The sequence below is a fragment of the Peromyscus maniculatus genome, chromosome 14 (assembly GCF_049852395.1).
Source record: "Peromyscus maniculatus bairdii isolate BWxNUB_F1_BW_parent chromosome 14, HU_Pman_BW_mat_3.1, whole genome shotgun sequence".
Classification (NCBI taxonomy): domain Eukaryota; kingdom Metazoa; phylum Chordata; class Mammalia; order Rodentia; family Cricetidae; genus Peromyscus; species Peromyscus maniculatus.
In genome coordinates, this window is record NC_134865.1 from 79,630,939 (window position 1) to 79,643,868 (window position 12,930).

At 47.2% G+C, this 12,930-nt stretch overlaps 1 long non-coding RNA gene across 1 annotated transcript; it reads left to right on the forward strand.

Annotated features, from left to right (window-relative positions):
- Window positions 1-7,292: 7,292 nt before the first annotated feature.
- On the forward strand, window positions 7,293-10,720 carry LOC121822253 (uncharacterized). Its single transcript, XR_006063257.2, has 3 exons — window positions 7,293-7,552; window positions 9,322-9,425; window positions 10,071-10,720. It is a non-coding gene; the product is annotated as an uncharacterized LOC121822253 (long non-coding RNA).
- The last annotated feature ends 2,210 nt before the right edge of the window (window positions 10,721-12,930 follow it).

Genomic DNA, 12,930 nt, shown 5'->3' on the forward strand with positions numbered 1-12,930 from the left:
GTTTACTATTAACATTTCAAGCTGCTCATGTGGCAAGAGGGTGTAGTTTATGTAGTAACTACTATTGGCAATGTGCTTTGATGTTGTTAATGGTCAAGTACATTAAACTTATCTGTGGATAATCAATGTATACTTGGGAATAATTGTATTCTAAATGTATTCTTTTAAATCAGTTGTTTAGGCTTTTGTTTGTTTAGGGCTTGGGTTTTTTGTTTTTGTTTTGTATTCTCAGTTTTTATTTTTCTCAAATAATCTGTTTCTGAGAGACTATGTAGCATTAAAAAATATCATCATTGCAGGTTTAATCAATCACATCAGTCACTTGGGCTGTCACTGCTTTTTATATTTTAAAGCTGTATAGCTACCGCTTGTGTACAAACTGATGGTTGGTAGTTATCTTGGAGTCTTAGAGGATGTTTTTTTTTTTTTAAGACAGAGTTTCTCTGTGTAGACCTAGCTGTCCTGGAACTCACTCTGTAGACCAGGCTAATCTCAAACTCACAGAGATCTACCTACCTCTACCTCCCAAGTGCTAGAATGTAAGGCATACACCAAGTCTGGCTGAGAGTTATTCTTTTTATCAATGTAAAATAGACCTTTCTAATTTAAATATTACTTGTAATGCTTTCATATTAAATTCTACAAATCCATCAGTAAGGATACTATACTAACTTCCTTTTGGTTGGTAAATATATAATATATCCTCTCTACACTTCAATTTTCAAATGTCATCATATACTTATAAGATTTTAATGTAATCTGAAGTCTGTCTTTTAGCTATGAGTTTAACCTGTTTACATTTATTGTACTTACGAACATATATAGCTCTATCCCTTCATGCTTCCTTTTTATTTTTTTGTGTATGGTTTCCCTCTTATTTCTTTTGTTGATAAATCAAGTTTTCTGTATTAATTTGTATTCTACTATTGATTTAAAAGTTATTCTTTGAGTCACTCCATATCTTTACATTTTAATTTTTTCATATCTCATTCCTCCCTTCTGGAATGTCATACTTCCTTAAATGTTTTATGTAATAATTACATTAGGGAGCATATGTGTGTAGTTTCTATCCCACGTTCTGATTATCTAAAAATATCTTTGATATTTTGCTCCTTAAACCATAGTTTGATTAGAATGGAATTGTGTATTCATAGTTATTTTCTGTCAACCTCAAAGATGTATTTCTGTTTCTTTCTGGCATATGTTGCTGTTCTTGAGAAACTGGTTGGCAGTTTGACAGCTGTTTTGTGGAAAACAGTGTGTATTTCAATCTCTGGTGCCCTGGTGACTTTCTCTTTACTATTGATACTCTGAAGTTTCACTAGGGGTGACTAAGTGTGGATCTTCATGGCCTTTGAAAAGTTCTCAAATATTACAACTTTACATATCACCTCACTGCCCGCCATCCATCTTTCTTTATATATGTAAGAACTTAGTTTTTAACCTCAGCTATTTGAATTCTCTTTTGTGTTTTCTTTTCTACTCCAACAGTTTTCGTCTTGTTAAATTCATATTGGAGATTCTCATTCCATACTCAACACCACTGTATTTGATTCAAAGCCGATATTTCTTTTGTCTTAACAGACTATTCCACATATTGAGAGACTTCATTTTGACTTAAGTTCTGCTTTCTATTTCCTGTATCTTTAATCATTTTTATATTAGTGATTGAACTCAGACCCTTGGTACACGTTAGGCAAACAGCTCTACCCTGACAATGCACCTGAGAACTTTTTTTTTTTTTTTTTTTTGAGACAAGGTCTCATTGTGTGGTTCAGGCTGGCTTTGAACTTGTGATCTTCCTGCCCCAGCCTCAGAAGTCCTATCTTTAACAATTTATGCCTCCAAATGTGTCCTAGAGTTGGAAGACTCGCTGTCTTAATTTATGTGTTCTTCTCCCAGTTTTGTCTGGCTGAACACTTAGGCTGTTAGACTAAACAGTTATACTTTCCTTCTGTTTTGCCTTAGTCTGTTTTCTATTGCTGTGATATACACTGTGACCAGAAGCAACTTGGGGAGGAAATTACTTATTTCAGCATACAGGAAGGGAATTTAAGCCAGAACCTGGAGGCAGGAGCTGATGCAGGGGCCATGGAGGAGCACTGCTTACTGGCTTGCACCCCATAGTTTACTCAAGTGGCCTTCTTATACAGCTCAGGACCACCTTCCCAGGGGTGTCATCACATCAATCATTAATCAAGAAAATGTCCCACAGACTTGCCTACAAGCCAATAAGATAAAGTATTTTCTCAATCAAGTTCCTTCTTCTAAGAAGAACCAAGATATGTGCCAAGTACACACACACACACACACACACACACACACACACACACACACACACACTAACCAGCACATATTTCAATGCCTACTATTATTTCTTACCTCAAATACAGGTACTTCTCATTCTAATGATCCTTATTTTAAATCACTTTTCTATTATGTTTTCATACAATGCACTGTTTGTTTTGGTTGTTTGTTTGTTTGTTTGTTTGTTTGTTTGACACATAGTATTGTTCTGTTACTCTGGCTAGCCTGGACCTTGATATGGAGACCAGGCTGGTCATAGAATTGCAGGAATCCACCTGCCTTTGCCTCTTGAGAGTCGGGATTACAGGCACCATGACACCCGGCTATTTTTCCTTCTTTTTTTAAAATCTCAATTGCTACTTTTCTCTGACCCTTTAGTAGAATATGTGGTGCATGGGATGTCATTTGTGTGACTTAAATTTATGGATAAAAAGGCCATAGCAAAAGTTACTGGAACACTATTTATCTAGCTTCTGCATGGTGAGTGCTTCCTTTTCTGGCCTCTGCTACAGGTAGGTCCAGGTCCACTGATGACTTCCAGTGGAAAGAATTCAAGGGAAAAGCATGTGCATTAAAAGGATGTTGGGGTGCTGGGACGGTACGATCAAGGCCTCAGAGAGCACCCAGTGTGTGACTGTGAGAGGACTCTCAGCTAAAGTGTCTTGCACTCCCTCTCTCTAAAGCAAGCCGGGCACGTCATCCGTGGAACCCAGAACAAAATGAAACCATGGGGCCCCTTGCTCAAAATGGTTGAGAATTTCAGTACTGCATGAGCAGAGCATTGGACTTAGGTCAGGATTGGGGATGAAGCTCAGAGGTTAGGCACTTGCTATGTGTCAGACCTGAGTTCAATTGCCATCACTGAAAGAAGTTCCGGGCACCTTCTATGGGTTGACTTGTGTTTTAGTCAGGGTTCGCTAGAGTAACAGAATTTATAGAATGAAGTATAGATACAGATGGTGTTTATTAGGATGATTTACAGGCAGTGGTTAATCTAGTCCACTAATGGATGTCTACCAACAGAAGGTCCAAGAATCCAGAGTTGTTCCGTCCACAAGGTTAAATGTCTGAGCTGGTCTTTGGTATATACTGGAATCCCAAAAAAGTGGGCTCTGATGCCAGTGAAGGAATGGACTCGCTAGCAAGATGAGAGCAAGGAGGCAAAGAAAGCACACTTCCTTCTTCCATGTCTACAGGCTACCCTCAGAACGTGTGACCCAGCTTAAAAGTGGATCTTCCCACCTCCCAGATCCCCAGTAGAAATGAGTCTTCCCACTTTGAATAATTTATTTAAGAAATATCCTTCACAGATGTGCCCAACCACTTAGGCTTTAGTTCATTCAGATGCAGTCAAGTTGACAGATAAGAATAGCTAACACAACTTTAAAATATCACCCAGGTCAGGCACTCAGGAATTCCACACTCCCTCCAAAACATGTAAGATCTGATTGCAGTGATGTTGGATTGTGGGAACCCCAGGACTTCTTTTCCCTAGAACGCCCCATTGGTTTCTGATACACAGATCCCTCCTCCAGCTCCATCAGCCCATGCTCTGGTTAGTTTTGTTAACAATGGTACATAAGTTAGAGTCACTTGGGAAAGAGGGAACCTCAACTGAAGAATTTCCCAGATCAGATTGGCCTGTGGTCATGTCTCTAAGAGAATGTCTGGATTGATGATTGATGTAGGAGGGCCCAAACCACTGTTGGCAGCATCATCCCTAGGCAGAGGGTCCTGGGCTATGTAAGAAAAGTAGCTAAGCATGAGCCAGAGTGATCCAGCAAGCCAGTAAGCAGAGTTCCGCCATGGCCTCTGCTTCAGTTCCTGCCTCCAGCTTCCTGCCTCGAGTTCCTGCGCTAGCTACCTTAGTAAGGGAGTGTGAGCTGTAAGGTGAAATAAACCCCTTCCTCCCAAGTTGCTTTTGGTCAGAATGTTCTGCCATAGAAACAGAAAAGCACATTAGAAGAGCCCTGCATCTTTTCCTGCCCCCAATGCCTTTGGCTTTTTGCACCAAAACTCTTAAGAGAATCTGTGAGTTGTCCCACTGGAGGATCTCCATGTTCCCTCTGAAACCCAGGGGTACTGCTGCACACCTCCAAGAACTTGGCATTTGAAAGAGAAAGGTGTGAAGGGCACCATTCAAGCCCTGAGTACACTGTAAGCTTGAAATGTAGTTTTTCTTTGCACACAGTCCAGAGTCCTGGCTGTGACCTTCTCTACCGAGCAGGAGAGAGAGCCAGAGATGGATTTGCTGAGTTTGCAGTTCATCTCTACCTGGAAGCAGATGGGCTGGAAGAGGGAGTCAGCTGTCCCTCAGTGTCCTCCCTGGAGTGGTTCCATGTAACATCTCCTGTCTTAAAAGTCAAAAGGCCCGCAGTCGGTCTGGGAGGACCAAGACCTGCCCCCAGCTGATCAGCGCCTGTATTGTAGGGTTAAGCTCTTGAGTCAACACACTGCAATGTTCTAGGACATAGTTTGGCTTCCTGCTTTCTGGATCACATTCTCTCTTGGGTTTTCCCCACTCCCTGGTATGATCTCAAAGGTTCTGTCTGTGTCAGGATCCCCCGCCCCTTGTCAACACAGACACACTAGAATGTCTTTCTACCACAGCTGCTGTGCATACATGAATGTCATTAGCTCTTGTCTAGTAAGCCATTCCTTGGGTTACTATGGGAAGAGAGACAGTGCCTTCCAGAAGAACGGGTCTTCAGGAGCCAAAACCAAGTGAAGTTTCCCAAAGAGTAGAAGCCAGGAGTGAGGAAGGAAGCCCAGAGTCAGTGGCTGAGTGGGACGGGGCCACCCCAGCAGAAAGATCCCAAACCAGGTGAGCCACTGGATCCACTTGGAGAGATTTAGGGTCTCCCCTTCTCAGAAATGTGGGCAGGACCTCGCAGAACTACTCACACACCCAATGGGGAAGCTGAGACTCAAACCTACAACTGAAGGGTCCATATTTCCAAGTGAAAAGTAGTCCACACATTAAGTTTTAGCCATACTGCCCTTGGACCCCTGTGTCCTCTGTCCTACGTCATAGGTCCAGTCACTGGCTGTTAGTACATTTCACATCTACTGTTAAGACACAGGATGATGCTCCAGGGCAGGAAGGATCCAGAGAAGGCCAGGCTGTTAGAAATTTATTCTCCTAACAGATGCCTGTAGCTGAGTTCACAAGTGCTGGGACCGAATAGTTCAAGTTCTATATTGATACAGCATAGACTGAAGGGTTGGTTTTGATATGTGAACTTACAGCTGAAGATTAGCTTATTTAGACTTATGAATACAAGTACAGCATTGATCTAAAATGTCAGGACCACAAAAGACTATTTCAGAGAGGGAAAAAAAAATCCATCCCCTGGCATTGTTCAAAGGGGAATAAAAATTCAGCTTACTGTGAGTTAGGGGTTCATCTCGTAAACTCCTTTCAGGCACTGCACCCCATGGACAGGTTCTTCCTCAGCTCCTGCTCTGTGTACATGACCTCTGACTTATAAAACAAGAATTGGGCGTTGGTGATTGGGGAGATGGCTCAGTCGATAGAGTGCCTGCCATACGAACATACGCATCTGGATTTAGTCCCTCACGCCCGTGTTGAAAAGAAGTAGAAGGAAACCCATAGCCAGGCATGGCAGCATGTACCTGTAAAGGCAGCACCAGAGGCAGGCGGAGTCAAGTGGTTCTCTGAGGCTGGGTGGCCAACAATCTGGTCAAATGGGTGACCTTTAGATTCAGTGAGAGACTCCGTCTCAATAATAATAATAATAATAATAATAATAATAATAATAATAATAATAATAAGGAAGATACCTGACATGGTCTCATGTACTCATGAGGGGAGAGAAAAGGGGCTGGGGGGGGGCACTGGAACTCGGGGTCAAGGAGTAAGCTGTTGAGCCGGATGGGCTGCCTCAGCCTGGAAGTGTCGGAACTGAGGTTTCATCCAGGGGGAAATGATCATCCCACCTCCCAAGGCTCCTTTCTGCCTTCCACTGGGCACTCAGTACTCCTCCTGGGAAGGAGCGTTAGCCTCAGGACCACATCCCAAAGAACCAGGTTCAAGGTCCAGCTTCACCAATGACTAGAGATGTGATGTCATTTCAAGGTCCCCCACAGGTACCCATGCACACTGCCAGAGACCTCGGGTTGGGAAGCAAGTCTTATAAAGGGGGGCATTGGCAGAAGGAGGGGTTACCCCGAATATCAGCACCCATTTTCCACCTTCTGGAAGGTTCTGATGGCCACCATCTGGAGGAAGAGAGCCGGACCCGGGGATGTGGGCCAAGAAGCATGCTCTTGTGGGAGCCTCCCGGGAGCCAGGCAGCAGCATGTGTCTGAGCAGTACCATTTACGCCCAGGAGCCCGCTATTTGGAAAACAGAGCTGGTACCAAGCATGCCATCTGTGGCCAAGCTTTCCCGGCCCGTCACACCATATTGTGGAAGGCGCCGGCTGAAGGAAACAACGTCCCCTGTCTCGAAGTGTTTGTTTGGTTTGGGGCTTTTGTTGAGTTTTTTTTGTTTTGTTTTGTTTTTTGTTTTTTTAACAAATTCAAATGTGGCTTCCTCAGTTAGTAAAGCAGGCTGACTGGTCTCATGGAGTCGCTGAAGGGAGAGGGGAGTTGACGCAATGTGTGAACTGTACGCTGGCACTAGGTGCAGACTAGCACCCGGCGCACACCGAGGGGTATTCTGTCAGGCACTTGGCTGAGCGAGGCATACATCACATGCATCGTATGTGTGCTTTCTGTCTTTTGCACAACCACCTCATGCAGCATATACCATCGCTATTCCATTATAGAGAGGTGGAAATGGGGGCACAGAGAGACTGAGAAACTTGCTTGTGTCCACACAGCAAGCAATAGCAGACGCCAACGGAGCTGGGTTCGGTCCATTACCACCTGGCTGGCTTCTGGAACCTGTTTGTGACATCGTTTAGCCCCTCCCTTTCACCTGCCCTTCCGTATTTTCTTCTCTGTGTGTTGGTTGACTGTGAAACCGCCAACCTTAGGAGTTAGTCTGTTGTTTGTGGTCCTCTCACTGAAATGCCATTTCCACACACAGAGGGCTCCTGTCTGCCTGGTCCGCCATGGGCCCCTGGTGTCTAGCATGCGGCCCAGCCATCAGAGGGAACTTGCTGTCCATCCTGGGTGTACCCGTATTCCAGCCTATATGGTTACCTTCAGACTGCATCTCCAGCAGACACAGATGTGAGCCAGAGCTGAACCTCAGCTCCCTGAACTGTGAAATGAGGTGAAAACACCCAGGTGGCCCAACCTGGGAGCTCCCAGTGGCCCTTGCTGAGCACATACCCTGCGGAAGAATTTTCTGTTCTTGGTTGGCCCGACCTCAGGATTAGGACAGAGCCATGTGCAGCTTCTCTGCTGCTTGGCTCTGATAGGTATTTTTTTTTTTTATCATTGGACATTAAAGGGAACCCCATTTAGATTTCCTTCTCTCAGCCTCAGTTTCCCCACCTAGGACATGGCCCAGTGTTCTGGAAAGCCCTATGTAGCTCTAACCCCAATTTGGTGTAATTCCTCCAGTCATGTCAAGAGCCCCGAGTGCTTGGCAATGGGACAAGTGGCCAGAGAGCACAAGACAGTGATCTGTCACATAGGCCCAGGCCCAAGGTGCTGACCCCCACACTGGCCAGAGCCAGTCTCCCAGCAGCCGCCCCGAGGAGAAGCCACCCCTCAAGGAACCACGTGTCACTCCGTTAAGTGCCTGCGGGAGGCCGGGTTTGGAGAGTGGCGGGCAGGCTCCACTTCAGGAGTACACAGCAAAACGTGGTGCGGTCATCAGTGAGGGGGCACACATTACTACGCCGGTTCTGTTTGCTTGGCACTCCTGCTCTGCCACAGGCCGCCTTCTTTCTTTAGTTTTTTCCACTCCCACCCGCCCCCAAGAAGGGGGAAAAATGCTCTTTGGGAACCGAAGCAAAATAAAAATGCCAAGAATTAAAAATGCAAATTCATCCAAGATGTTTTCTGCCCAAGACAGCAGTGGCCACATGGCTCGATAACATTTTAAATGTTAAAAAATGGGTAATTTTCAGTAAAAAAAAAAAAAAAAATCAAATTTGCCAGAGCCCAAGTCTAAAGGAGTCCCGTACAGCACTTGGGCACCCAGCCAATATTAGTGAACAAGTCCCTGCAGAAGGGTACATATTATTGAGATGGGGTGAAAAACCAGACTTCACATATGCAGCTCTGGTCCTTGGCTGTAAATATAGCTCAGCCACAGCCTTACACAGGTCTGGTGCCCACCCTGTCCGTGGCTGCCCATGTGTACTCTGCACATGAATGAAAACACCTAGGTTTCCTAGGATGCTAAGACCAGCAGAGATGCCCAAAAAAGGTATCCCTGTCTGGTTTCTGTAGCTAGAAAAAATGAGTGAGAGTGGGTAATGCAGAAAGAGAACCAGGTTGGGCTGCAGCTTTCGGGGGGTGGGGGTGGGGGTGTAGGGTGTGGTACATCACCTGCTTGGCTTTAGGGAGGATCTCATGATGCAGCTTCAACTCCAGGCAGAATGCAGCTGTGAGAGCTGCTACCTGCAGAAGTGGGACACATCACAGCAGACCGTGGGATGCATCCACCATTGAAGCTGCTGTCCTCGCTGCTCTAAGGGCCCCGCAGAAAGCAGCTTCAGGATGGAAGGGTTGATTTTGGCTCACAGTCTGAGGGACTACTGTCCACTGTGGTAGGGAAGGCATGGCATGGGGCCGCGCGCGTGCGTAAGCGGATCACATGACATCTGCCCTCAGGGAACAGAGAGCTAGGAGTCCCTGTGCCTCCTCCCTTCTGTACAACACGGGACCCCAGCTCAGTGTGTTGCCATGTGCATTTAAGGTGGGTTCATGGTATGCCACCTCATACACAGAGCCGGTTGGATTCATGAGTAAATTACAGGCTCTTCTTCCTGTCTCTGTCCTTGTAAAATGCACCTGCCAGGAAGAGCTAGGATGGGCTATCTGAACTCACCCTACACTTCATAACTTTCTCCCTCTACCCCTTTCCAGAGGGCCATCTCCCTGGTGTCTGTGGATTCCTCCGTCTCTCTCCTCTATGCCTGTCTAGAGGGCTTCTGACCTGTGCTGTGGGAGTTCCCCATCCCTCTCCTCAGGTGAGCAACATCTCCTGTTCTGCTGACTGACCCCCAGTCAATCAGTCCGGCAACTAGTTCAGTGGATGGGTGAACCAGTTAGCTGCTTGACTGTTTAAACAGTCAGTTTGTTCATTGGCAGATCAGTGGGTACATTGGTTGGTTGATTAGTTAGTAAGCTGGCTGGCTAATTGGGCAGTTTTGTTTGTTGATAGCTGGTTGACTTGTTAGTGTGTTAATTAATTGGTTGCTTGAATGATTCGTTTGTTGACTGGTCAGTTTATTTACTGGTAGGATGGTTAGTAACCTATCCAATAGACTGGTTGTTTGGTTGATCAGTTGCTCATTCTGTTGGTTAACTGGTTGATTGATTATTATGTTGGTTAATCAGTTAGTTGGTGGTTGGTTAGGTGACTGGTTGCTTTACTTCAGATCACCATGATTTAGCACAGTGTCACATACACAGCAGGGGTGCAACAAACTTTCATTGGTCACTCTCAGATCACCACTCCCCTTGAGTTCTCAGCACCTCAGTGCCCTAGGCTGGGAACAAGAAACCTCGGCTCAGCGAAGGCCGATACTAATCCATAGTGCCACATTCAGGAAGGGACCAGGCATCTCCTGGGCCCCTATAGCTAATTTGATGTTCTGTATCTTTCTGGACAGATCCTGCTGTTCCATGGGACCCAGTTGGCTGTGGCCAGGAGAACATGGCAGAGCCTCGTTGCAGGGGCCGTGCACTTCAGGAGCAGCTCTTAATTCAGGACCTTTGGTTCAAGTAGGAGGGCTGCCTTCTGAGCTGTGGCTCTCTTCTGTGAGCCAATGTCCCCAAGACTCCTTTGTAAGGACTTCTGGCAGGTGTACGAACCATGAGCTCCCAAGGCAGCGGAAAAAAAAACAAACAGGACATAGAAAACCCGAGTAGGAGGCAGGCACCCTCCACACGACAGGTGGAGCCTGCCCCGGAGTTCACACATATAGACCACAGACAGGGACAAGATAGACCAGGAGAAAACCAGGCCACACAGAAAGTCAGTCCCAGCCCTGCCAATAGCTCCTTACCCACCAGGATACAGTGCCTGACTCCTTCTAGAACCCTCTAGGGCATAGCTGGAGGGACAGAGTGCTATAACTCCCTGAAAAGACTAGATTCCGCCTGAACAGAGTTCAAATCCAACAAGTCAGGCCCAGAGCCAGGCATGGAGCTCGGGAAGTCCCTGGGCCCCTGGCAACACCCCCAGCCCACCCCAGACTGCCAGCCAAGCTCCTGGAGACTGTCAGCAAGCTCTCGCCTCTGATGAATGAGAGGAAACCCTCCATGGCAATGTCAAGAAAAAAAAATGAGAGAAAATAGCATGTTTGTGACCTATTACTAATTGTGCGGCCTTGGGGTTTTCTTAGTCTGTATTTTTGGTCCACTGGTGTTACATAAGCACATTACTCTCACACCACTTTACAAATTCAGTTAGCAGGGCCCGGCTCCTACGTCCTTGCATACCCCGCCATGCCGTGCAGGGGGAGAATTTCTGGAAGACCATCTGTTTTGAATGCACACGAGCCTATTAATTGATTACTACCCACCCCGAGGAGCTCCCTACCACACGACCACATAGGGGAGTGCCCTCTGCTCCACCTCCTGTTCGCATAAATCCCAGTGATCTTCAAAAGGCCACTATTGCTCCTGCTCCTGCTCCAAACTGCAAGGCAAAGGTAGTGAGTGACCGCAGGAAGTGACTCCCTGGCTATCACGAAGCTCACTGGCTTCATCAAGTTCTGGACCGCATCCATCCAGTACTTGGTCAATGGCCTTAACCAAGACCCTCACCACAAATGGCCTCTGCAGGAATGATACAGACGTCCGTGCACAGCATCTTACAGGGAAAATGTTTAGAGAGGGTTTAGCACAGAACAGAGTGTGTTGTGTGGGTTGTATTAAGAACAAAGGCTTGTCTAGGTGCAACATAGAGCAGACCCTTCCCATACTTTCCATTCAGGACCCTGTAAGGCCTCGCCAGCCTTTGTTCATGACCGGCTTCAGCGTTACCATCCTTACTCACACAGGAGGCAACGAGCACAAAGAACTGAGGGACTGGCCAGGTTTCCCAGCTGATGGGTGGAGGGAGGGTCAGGAGCACCAACCCCGGGGAACTACCGGGGAAGTCCCCGTCCTTTGCCACTGCTCTCCAAGTCCAGAGAGACAAGCTCTATGTGGTTGGTGTCAATGCCGCCTTTAAGGTGACAGCTGACACACATGTCAGCCCGGCTTGGGTATTCCAGCCTGACTTTGATGGAGGACTTGGGTTCTCTCTCCTGGGGCAGATGGAGGAACCCTGTCTCTGGCATATTGCCTCAGTAATGCCATCAATACATAAAGGAGACTGGAGTTTACACAATCAACCCCAAGGCACGCTTCCTCAGTGTGGAAAGCATCAACAAAGACCTCCAAAGATGAGTTGCAGCCACTGCAGAGCCCTGCCAAACCCAGCCACCCAGCTTGCGGGACAAGACACACGCATGCACACGCTCGCTCACCGGCCACGACTTGCCTCCCCACTGCCCCATCAAAGGACAGAAAACTAATCCTTCACCCTTTTCTTCCCAGCACGCAGGCCAGGAATGCCCAGGCTGCTCCAAGGAGGGGTAATTCGCTAACTCCAGCCTGTTCCAAGATCAACAGAAAGTTTGTACTGCCAGGCTCCTCCCTCGGCCGGTGAAAAATGATGTGTATTTTCTCTTTCACACCATGCGTGCTTGTGCATGAGTGTGCTTAAATCATGTGTCTGTGAATGAGTGTGGGGTGCACGTGCGTGAGCTGGGGGAGGGACACACTGTACCACATACCTTCCCCCATGGAACAGTGTTGCTGAGAACCAGACACGCTGAAGCTTTCTGATCGAATTTCCACCAAAACTTCCTTCCAGCTTCTCTGTCCCTAAATCCTACAAGCAGAAAAGTCCTGAACCTCCCATAACTGTTTTGTGCCCAAGAAATAAAGCTGTACTGGAGAAGATCGCAGGAGGCGACGTGCCCTAGTCCCAGATAAATGCATCCTGCAACCTCCTTGGCGTCCATCACACTGAACTGCACAGTGGGACTAAGCTACAAGACCCATAAGGCGGAGCCCAGCCGGTCACACAGGAAGACCCCAATGGGGAGAGGGGGAGCCAACCCAGGGCAGGCTGGGGTCCTTCAACCTGCGGTGCATCTTGTTGGTGTGATCCTTCTGAATAGGGGCTGTTGCATGATACTCTGGAAAGTGTCCACTGTTCCCCACGGCCCTACGAGCTAGGCAGGTGAAGGGACCGTCAGAACTGCAGCCACTAGCTCCTGGTCTGCGGCCCTGGGTTGCTGACGGTTTGGCTTTCCCTCCAGCGTACAGCGTGTGAGGTGTTGATCTCGGCAGAGGGGCATCGAGGAAAGCAGGTCTTTCAGTGTGGTGGGTGAGCTGTTCTATCCAGGTGAAGTCTGCACAGAGGACTGCCTGGGAACGGCGCCCACTGTCGCCCTCTCCCCGAATGGTTCTGTG